At 44.4% G+C, this 9469-nt stretch overlaps 1 long non-coding RNA gene across 1 annotated transcript; it reads left to right on the forward strand.

The window, feature by feature from the left end:
* Window positions 1-746: 746 nt before the first annotated feature.
* LOC144139089 (uncharacterized) lies at window positions 747-8392 on the forward strand. Its single transcript, XR_013316037.1, has 3 exons — window positions 747-846; window positions 4323-4376; window positions 8229-8392. It is a non-coding gene; the product is annotated as an uncharacterized LOC144139089 (long non-coding RNA).
* The last annotated feature ends 1077 nt before the right edge of the window (window positions 8393-9469 follow it).

A 9469-nucleotide genomic window follows, 5' to 3' on the forward strand; every position in this document is an offset into this window, starting at 1 on the left:
CCATCGTTTGACCAGTTCGACTGCGTACGTAGTAGGAGCGAATTTTCGTTATTAGTATTTTTATGGAACTAGCATGAAAACAACGCGGTCTAGGAGTAAAGTATCGCCGGGGAAAGTGTTTGTGCATTCCCATGAAAATCACATACCGAGATTTGTATGTGGCTCCAAAACAATATTAGGATGGAAGGGCACAGGCACAGACCAGTGGTAAATTCACGTGCCTGTCACCCTGTGTTCCTGGCAGTTCACTTCCAGTTTCCGCAAATTAACGAAGTTGTCGTCAGCGGCCAATACCCTTAAGTGTGTATGTGACAGTTCGAACACCATTCGATACTCCTTACTGAAGAAAAGTAAAATTTATTCAGGCGAGCCGCTGGGGTGGAAGTCTGGGCAGCCGCATGGTGGGGCGTTTACTCTAAGCCGGAAAACTTTTTCCCGCAGTGGCCACCCGGCCCTCCCCCTCACGCTATAGCCAACAGATACACTAGAAGTAGAGGTAGGAGCTAGTTAGTGCTGCCGTCCACTGCGCGTATGTGTGTTATGTATTCGAATTAAAGAGTGCGGTTTGTGGATATTCCCATGCTAGATTGTATTCGGTGACAGGGAGGCGGCAGTATAAGACAGAGGCGGGTAGCGGGGGCGTACATCACACGGAGTGGTATATTCCTTGCAAGCGTGGGATCTTGATTTTGAGATTTAATGCCCGCTTTAATTTAATCATAGAAGGACCAACCTATTTTTCTAGTAGGGGGCTCATCTACCAGTTTCCCTTGCAGTTCCCAACAAATATGAAGTTTGCCGAATCAAGTATCATGGCTGCCATCCTGATTCTTGGGCTATCAGCAGGTAAGGACATATCGCATACCTGAGGTACTTTGCAATAGCTGTAGTGACATTTAAAGTGGCCGGTGCATGAAACGCGCACCTCCAAATTTATTTCAGCGCAGTTGTAATGGGGGTACCGGGATAACACTTTCTCCCTGACATACGTAAACTTCAAAGCAAGATCTATTCTGTTTTCTCAATTTTAAAACTACCAATTCACAAGCGTATTCATCTAGGACAATCCCAAATTTACAAAGCCTCCACAAAGGAATACATCGCAAAGCTAAGTATAACTTCACACAGTGAACAAGGCGTTTTCTCCGCACAGTTCTTTATGGCACTTGGTTGTTAAGTGGCAGAAACACATAGAAACGACAATTATGCACATGCCGTCAGTCCGAATCGTCGAGCCCATCTTTCAACGCATTCAGCTCGATTATAACGAACCTCAGCGTCACGCAGCCTCCCTTCGTTATGTCCCAAAGTTCGTAGTAAATGGACCAAAGTAAAAAATCAGAAGTCAAAACACACTTTTTTTTTTCGCAAGGAACTCCGTAATGGCTGTTTTTTTCTGCAGTGCGACATTATGAGGTTGGTCTCCAGTTTATTCAGAGCAGCCGCGTGCTCTTCTCCGAAGTCCTTGGCACAAACAAGTTGTTTAAGGTCCTCTATGTAGCCCATTACAACAGGCGCGCTTTTAAGACGCAGGATCTGAAGTTTTTTTGTCGTCCGCGACTGATTACTCTGCATCGGGCTACAAATTGATGACAGATATGGTAGAATCTAAAGAGGGTTGGATTTTATGGTTCACTTCGGACAAAAAAAAAACGCTCAATGAGCATCACCCTTCCAGATTAGCGACTCAGCAGATTATCCTTCAGTGCTTCCACTGCTACATGACTTCGGCAACTGGCACATCAACCATGTCCATCAAAAAGATTTGTTGACGACGTTAGCTTCGGGCAGCTTTCAGGCTACTGGAGCCCTCGAACGAAAATCGTAGTGACCTAATTAGTGGAGGTAGGCAACCATGGAGAGCTTTAGAGTAGCGTTACCTTGTTTACGCTACCGCCTAGCATGTTTTTGAGAGTCGACTGCGCAAGACGAGAGTTACCGCGAACGCTAACTTACCGGCGCGTGCTTTACTGACCCAGGGAGCAGACGAAATATACGTCTGTGCATTCATTACACCAAATGCAGTGGGCTCTGCAGCTCATGCTTGCTACAGGCGATAATACTAATCTTAGTTGATGCTAATTACTACGTTTATATTTGTTAAATGATGCTCAGGAGCACGACAAACGACTATTTCTCTCAGATGGGCGAGAAAAATGACCGCCACTACTCGGGCTAAGCCTCGCTCGCCTGAAATATTTGAGATAGGATTCTGAGCTGGTAAGGTGCTTTTATGCTTCCAAAATTGTGGTGGGCAAGGTAGTGTAGGTTATTGGGTAATTACTACGAAATATTTTGACCATTCCTTGCGGAAATATTAAGCGCGGGCATAGATTGTAGTTTACCTTGAATCCAGTTCAACTCAGTAGGTGGCGCCACCCACATGTTTTCATTTTTTAAAGCTATACAGGGGATGCCTACAGTATCCTCAAAACAACTTATTTTATTGTGAACGCTTCAACCGAAAAGTGAAGCATTCAAGCTACTTTAGACGGTAGCAAATAGATATAAAGAAGAAAATTATGCGTGATTTGTTTTGAGAATAATGTTGCTTCCAGAGCAAAAATTGTCCGAATACGCAAACCGCAAATGGTGTGCTGAAACGTGTCCTTACGTTTTCCGCGGTAAACTGCAACTCCTGCGTCCGGCAACAAGATAAACGGTAACGCAAACACGATAACGATATGCTAAAACTTTCTAATAAATATGTTACTAGCTTTGCCGGTCTACCATGGCCCCAGGAAACCGAAATATGAAATTAAACATTTTTGTTGGAGTGGAATTTTTCTTTTTTCCAGAGTAGATATAGGATTGCGAATGCTCTGGCCGGTATTTTTTTTTAGCTTTAATTTTAAGTCAGTTGAAGGGTGAATGGGCAAAGGCGCAAAGTATACTGTTGTGTTTCTAGGTCACATAGACATAGTTAACAACAGATTCGTTAGCCCTCCCTGTAGCGGGAGGGTGTTGTGAGTGCGCATTGACACATAATCGCTTTAATAAACATGCTTGCTGCACATGTTTGTTCTTCAGAACGCACAAAATAATTGTTATTACAAGCAAAGTGCTGTCAAAGTCCTGGGCCACACGTTTTAGGTTGCTGAGCGCAATGAGTATTGTTTAAACGCACTATGTCTCGCCTATGTCTTTCATTCAATGGACGCGTCCGTTCCAGAACGAAGTGTAGTTTTATAATGAAAGGTTTGGAGGAACTTCCTTTGTGTGAAAGGTACGTAGGCCTGGACCCGCCAAACAGAGCGATACCGACACACAAGAACCATAAATTACCGGTTTAATCCTTGGCAACCCCAAGAAAACGGCACGGGGAGAAATACCAGCTTGAAATAAACAACAGCAATGAGCGCCATGCGACACTGAACAACTTACTGCATGGAATGTGCAGGAAATAGTAAGGCGATTCCCTTGACACGGACAACGATGTCCAGGTTCTTGCCACAAGCCGCACCTCGCACGCCCAGAAAATGTGCTGGTTACTCTAAGCTTGTGGAGAGGCGTGGTTCTGGCTGCCTACCCGTTGCTCTAACCATCCTGGCTACCCACATCTGCCGAGCCGTTCCGTACCACTCCCCCGCTGCACTTGTGAAAACCGCCTTTATGCCAGACCGGGTAGTTGCGCGCATGTTACGGGCTTGCAGTGCAGTACATACGTTTCGTTGAGCCCGCACTGTGAGCAGACAACCACGTAGGGCAGCGTGACTCGTAGGAAGCTGACGCCCCTGTATTCGTCGCGCACTCACTGCACTGGCATCACCACGCGCTGGGCGTAGGGGCTTCGTCTGTGCAATATTAAAGGTTAGTTGCCAAGTGGTGACATTTTCGGGTGCACCCGTTACCTGCGTTTGCTTACCAGATAAGGTTTGCACGGGTAGTCCTCAATATCAGGTCGTGTATACAACCTGAATCAACTTGAATCTCGTTTTCTTATGGCACATTCAGAAGCTGGGGGTTTAGAAACTTAAAATGTGGGAGCCTATGATAGGAATTCAATCTAACTAGATATGTTCGTATTGCAAGATGGCATCTAATTTAGGAAGCAAGAAGATGACAACGTTGCACATTGCAACACTTTACGCATAAAATGAGCGTCATTAAGACTGCTTGCAGTTATTCGAGATAAAGAACATGGCTAGAAATGATAATATTAGAATGTGTAATTATAAAGCCGGTAAGCCTTTTGAGCTGCTCCATTTTTTAACCATGGAAATGATGTTGAAGGCAAACAACCAATATACGCATGTTTGGACTATCGCCACGTAAGGTTTTCAACTGATTTCCTGAATATACTCGGGTTAACTTGCTTGCAGGGTTGCTGGGAATGCCTTCTGAGTTTCGCGCGAGACAACTGCCTGATGAAGAACGTAAGGGTTTATTCACTTAGTGAGTCTGTATTGCAGTGCCGCTCGTTGTTTTTTTCTTTTGTGCAAAAACGTTTTATTCCGTCCAGTGCTAATTAGTACATGAACGTCAGCTGGGTACTATGTGAGGCTGAGCAAAAGTAAATCATGTCCCATTATACCGCAGCTAAATGAGCCTTGTGAGGGCTATTGAACGACAGGGCACTCTAAATCTGCAAACGCCAGTTTAATTTGCAAAGGGTTAAGGTGGAATGCACTCTTAAAAGTGCCGTGATTAGGCGTGACTGCAATGTATCTAGAGCGGCCAATTCGAACGGGCTCTAGGCAAACTCGCTAAATTAAACAACGGTGCCTATCTGTCAGCTTAAACATGTGGCGTGTGATCTGGCATAGAAAAAAGCAGAAAGTTAGGCTTACATTCGTTTATGTATGAATGCGCACGATTTTTGTCAACCCGTGCGCTAAGTCTAAATACTCGCCGCATTTTCACTCGAGCGTTTCTAAATGACAGTAAGCAATGTAATAAAATGGGTTGTGGGAGATGAATATTCGAAATCCATGAAGTGCTAAAAATTGTTTCCTTTTTAATTGACGAATATTTATCTCCACCTGGATTGACCATTGAGGTGCAGCGGGGTGAAGATTAACGCGGAATAGTCTTAAAATGTGGAATAAAAGGTGCAATCAACCAAGCTGAATGTACCTGTTTTTAAGAGGTTAATCTAGAGCCCACAGTTGACATTGCGTTGCGTTGACATTGCGTTGATTGCGTTGCGTCCCACGATAAAGCGACATCTTGCGGCGAGGGGACTCCCCGTAGACGATTCTTCCGAATACAGTCAAACCCGGCAATAACGAACCCGGACAGAGTGAATTATGCTATATATCGAACAAAAATAATTCAGTTACGGAAATACATGTGCAACATATTCCTTATAACGAAGTTCACATCCGATATATCGAACTCTGGGCGCCTAGAATGGCCGCCGAAGTGCATGATCTCGGAGCGGCGATTGAGATGTGGATCGGCCGCGACCACGAAGCAAGAGCCGCGACTGAGACATTGCGCCTCGCATGGAGTGACGTGACGCCCAATAGTTTCCGTAACTGTTTCCGACGCGCGGGACTCGCGAAGGAACCCGCCCTGTCAGCGAGCCCGGAAAGACAGCAGCATCGGTAAACTGTGGGAAGAGCTCGCCAGCGTTCCCGATGATGTCGCGAGTGAAATCCGTCCGACGCTTATAATGAAGCGCTTTCTGTAGTCGATGTGCACCGCCAATGCTTCTCAGATTTTTGAAGACGCCGACTTGAACTGGTGCAAACGATGTTTCGTGTAGAGAATGCTATGCTAGTTGAAGCCGCCAAAACGAAAGTGAAAACAAAAATCACCGTTTTTTGTTTTGCAACGTGGGCAGTTAAGGCGGAAAGTAGCTTTATTACTTGCAATAAAAGGATTATTTTATATGGTAATGGCTACTGTACTGTGTTCGTTTCTGCATACGTGGATGGCGGATTTGGTGAGGGGAGGGTGGAGGGGGGCGGGGGGCTCTCGCAGATTGCGAACTCGTAACAGTAAGCTCGTTATAGGCGGGTTCGGCTATATCGAACTATTGCATATATCGAACTAATCGCGGTGCATATTGCAGTTCGCTATAAACGGGTTTCACTGTACACCACATGGATACATGGACCCAATCATCGTTCCCTCCTAGATGTCATAACATTCTTACGTTCATTTAATCAACTTTCATTATCAACTTACACCCCCTCATCTATGCCCTGGGGCACAACCAACAGACACTGTTAAAATATTTGCTGATTCGAACGTTATACAAGTAAAACTCAAGAAGCTTGGAAGTGCATTATACGTTATTGGTGTATTGTTCGTATCAAGCCTATTGCCCCAAAAAGCTTGCTCGCCCTATTTTCCGTTAGAATTTCAGTTTCTATTAAACTAGGCTGTGGAGTGGAGAATAGTTGGTGAGGCAAGGCAAAGGAAGGTGTAGCCTACTGACTGCACTTCAACCCGCTTTGAGGATAGGAGATACTTCGTTGGTGCACAGGCATCCTAGGAATTGAAAAAACTTGAACAGGCCAAAAGTATTCCACAACCATATTTTTGTTCTAACAAACAACACCTGCAATCGCAGTGATCCGCAAATACGTATTCGCGAAAGCCGACACTAACTGAGGTAACCCGTATCACGCACGCATACATCAGGTATCAGGTAACACGTGGTTCAAGTCGCTTCGGAGGTAGCAGAAAGAGCACTGGTGCACAAACATCGTAGCACTTACAAAATACGTTCGGGAGGGCACAATGTTTCCCCATTTATAAGTGCAGTTCAAATAAACAACATCTGCAAAGTGATAAACAAATAAATAATCGCACGTATTACGCACACACTCATCAATTAACACGTTTCAGGAGACCATTCACGCTTGGACCTGTCACCGCTTAAACCTCAGCAGAAACAGTGTTACTAGCACAGGCATCCTAGCAACCAGGAAATGCTTTTAAGAGGGCAAACTTACCCCACATCCCTAACTGCAGCTCTAATAAACAACACCTGCAAACGGACTCGTCAACAAATACGTGTTCGTGGATGCAGACATCCCCGGACTTGAACCCGCTCGTACCGTTTGAAGAAGCAGTGTTAGTGCACAGGCATCACAGCTGTTACAAAATGCCTAAGACGGTAAAATTACTACACATTCATAACTGCATCTCTAAACAAAATAACCTGCAGTCGCACCGATTAACAAGTACGTATTCATGAAAGCAAACATTAGCTCGGGTAGCACGTATCAAACAGACACGTATCAGGTACCACGTATCACTGGTCTTCAACCCGCTTGGACGGTAGCAGGAACACTGTTCCTGGCTATTACAAAAATGCTTTTTAAGAGGGAAAATTACTCCACAGTCATAACTGCAATTCTAATACACACCTGCGATTGCACTGATAAACATATACCTATTTGTGAAACCGGACATCAGCTCGGATAGCTTATATAAAACAGACGACCATGAGGACAAACATAACATAAAAAAGTGGGCGGCAAATGCACAGTTACGTCATTGGGCTCTAATGCCTCGCGCGACGAACGAAAGCGAACTCGTGGATTATATTTGAATGCAAGGACAGTCCTGCAGCTCTGAGTTGAAATCACATCGAGGTGGTCGTTACACCATTCCATGATTAGGTGATCGATCCATTATTTCCATGCTGTAGTTCGTGCATGACCTGTTTGCCACTTGTGTGAAGTTGCACATGTCTAGTATTTCCCTTTCTATTATTTCCAGAACGATTTTTTAAGAAAATGTCACAGTTCGGGGTGACTGGCTTAAATAGGAACACCGGAAGTTTGAGAATGAAAATCTGTTGAAAAAATATAAATAATTGCAGAGTTGAATAACTGGTTTGCTTTATGACGGAACCCAGCAAGGTTTTCCATACCGTTGCTTTTCTGGTACCTAATGTGAGCAAACAGCATGAAAATGCGTAAAATGGGTACGTGAGTGACTGACTGAATAATACAACTCCACCCTAGAACATGCAGCAAAAACTTATAAAGATCGCGGAGCATACTGTCCAACCGTTCTGCATTTACACAAATATTGCTGATAGTATCTGCCTATGATAGGTGTTGTTCAATGCGGCACATTGGAATTGAGTACTAATGTATCGTATAGAAACCATAACGTTTCTTTTGTTCTTACAGCTAGGCTAGATAAAATGACTTCCCAGCACCTGTAGCCTTTTTTGTAGATATGCCGACGAACTCTTTGATTTAGCAGGTCCCTTCAAGTGCGCCTAAATACCGGATTCAAAATGTCATCTCTCTTTCCAGAGCGCAAGATTACGTGCACCCAAGAGGAATATAAATGCATGCTAGCATGTATTCGCATTGGCTACGACGGTGGTGTGTGCATGATGCTCAAAGGCGAGTATATATACAAATGCCTGTGTACTATCAATTGAGCGCTGCAGAAATGCGGTGGGAATAAACACTTCCTAAACTGAACACCTAGGACTGAAATGATTATTTCGGACTCGTAACAAGAATGCAGAACTTGTGCAGGCGGTTTATTCTCACGAACTGCCACCACAACGTTTACGACGCTCTTCTCTACATTTGGTAAGAAATATTCGAACTCCAACCCTTGCAGCCGTCGTCGGAAACGAAGACGCTCACCCGAATGGCCCACGGCTGACGCACCGGGCCATCCAGACTTTCGACAAGCAGTGCCAGGTTTGTCCCTGCTTGTGTTTTAAGTGACTGCGTCCCATGGCCGGATGGAGTGAACAGCATATCCATACCTTGGCAACGTTGGCGTGGCTCACTCAAACTAACTCACAAATTTATTTTCGAATCACCACTCATTCAAACTCAGACTCATTGCTGTGCAACACATCTGCGCTCACTCAAACTCAAACTCACAGTATGCGCAAAACTCAGAACTCACTCGGGCTCAAAACTCAAAATATACTCAAAACTCAAAATGTACTCAGAACTCAAAATGTACTCAGAACTCAAAATGTACTCGAATTCAGAATGTACTCAGAACTCAAAATGTACTCAACCTCAAAATGTACTCAGAACTCAAAATATACTCAAAACTCAAAATGGACTGAAAACTCAAAATCAATTCAGAGCTCAAATGGACTCAAAACTCTCTCATGCTAGGAATTCACTCGCGCTCAGATGGACTCAGAATTCATTAGAATTCAGATTTTTTAAATTGACGCGAGGTAAAAATATTACGGGTGCACATTCGTGAGCTCAAACCCTTGCATTCGGTACGACATGATACCGTAAATTCTGTGAGATCGGAAACAATTTTCGTCGCAGATTTAATACAGATTTACCTGCTGACCATGAAGATTAGCGCTGCTTGCAAGCAATAGTACGCATATATTAGATACAAAGCTTTTGATATAGGCCCGTTTTTGTGTTCATGACAGAGGGGGTTCAGACTTGAGGGTGTGCTGGGGCCCTGGGGAGAAGCAAACACAACATTGGGCGAGGGGACGTGTGCTCACTGCTCAGTTCATTTACACCGACGCTGCTTAGGGTTATGGTCTCGTGCA

The sequence above is a fragment of the Haemaphysalis longicornis genome, unplaced genomic scaffold (genome assembly GCF_048455015.1).
Source record: "Haemaphysalis longicornis isolate Haplotype H1 unplaced genomic scaffold, Haemaphysalis longicornis Haplotype H1 scaffold_5, whole genome shotgun sequence".
Taxonomy (NCBI): Eukaryota; Metazoa; Arthropoda; class Arachnida; order Ixodida; family Ixodidae; genus Haemaphysalis; species Haemaphysalis longicornis.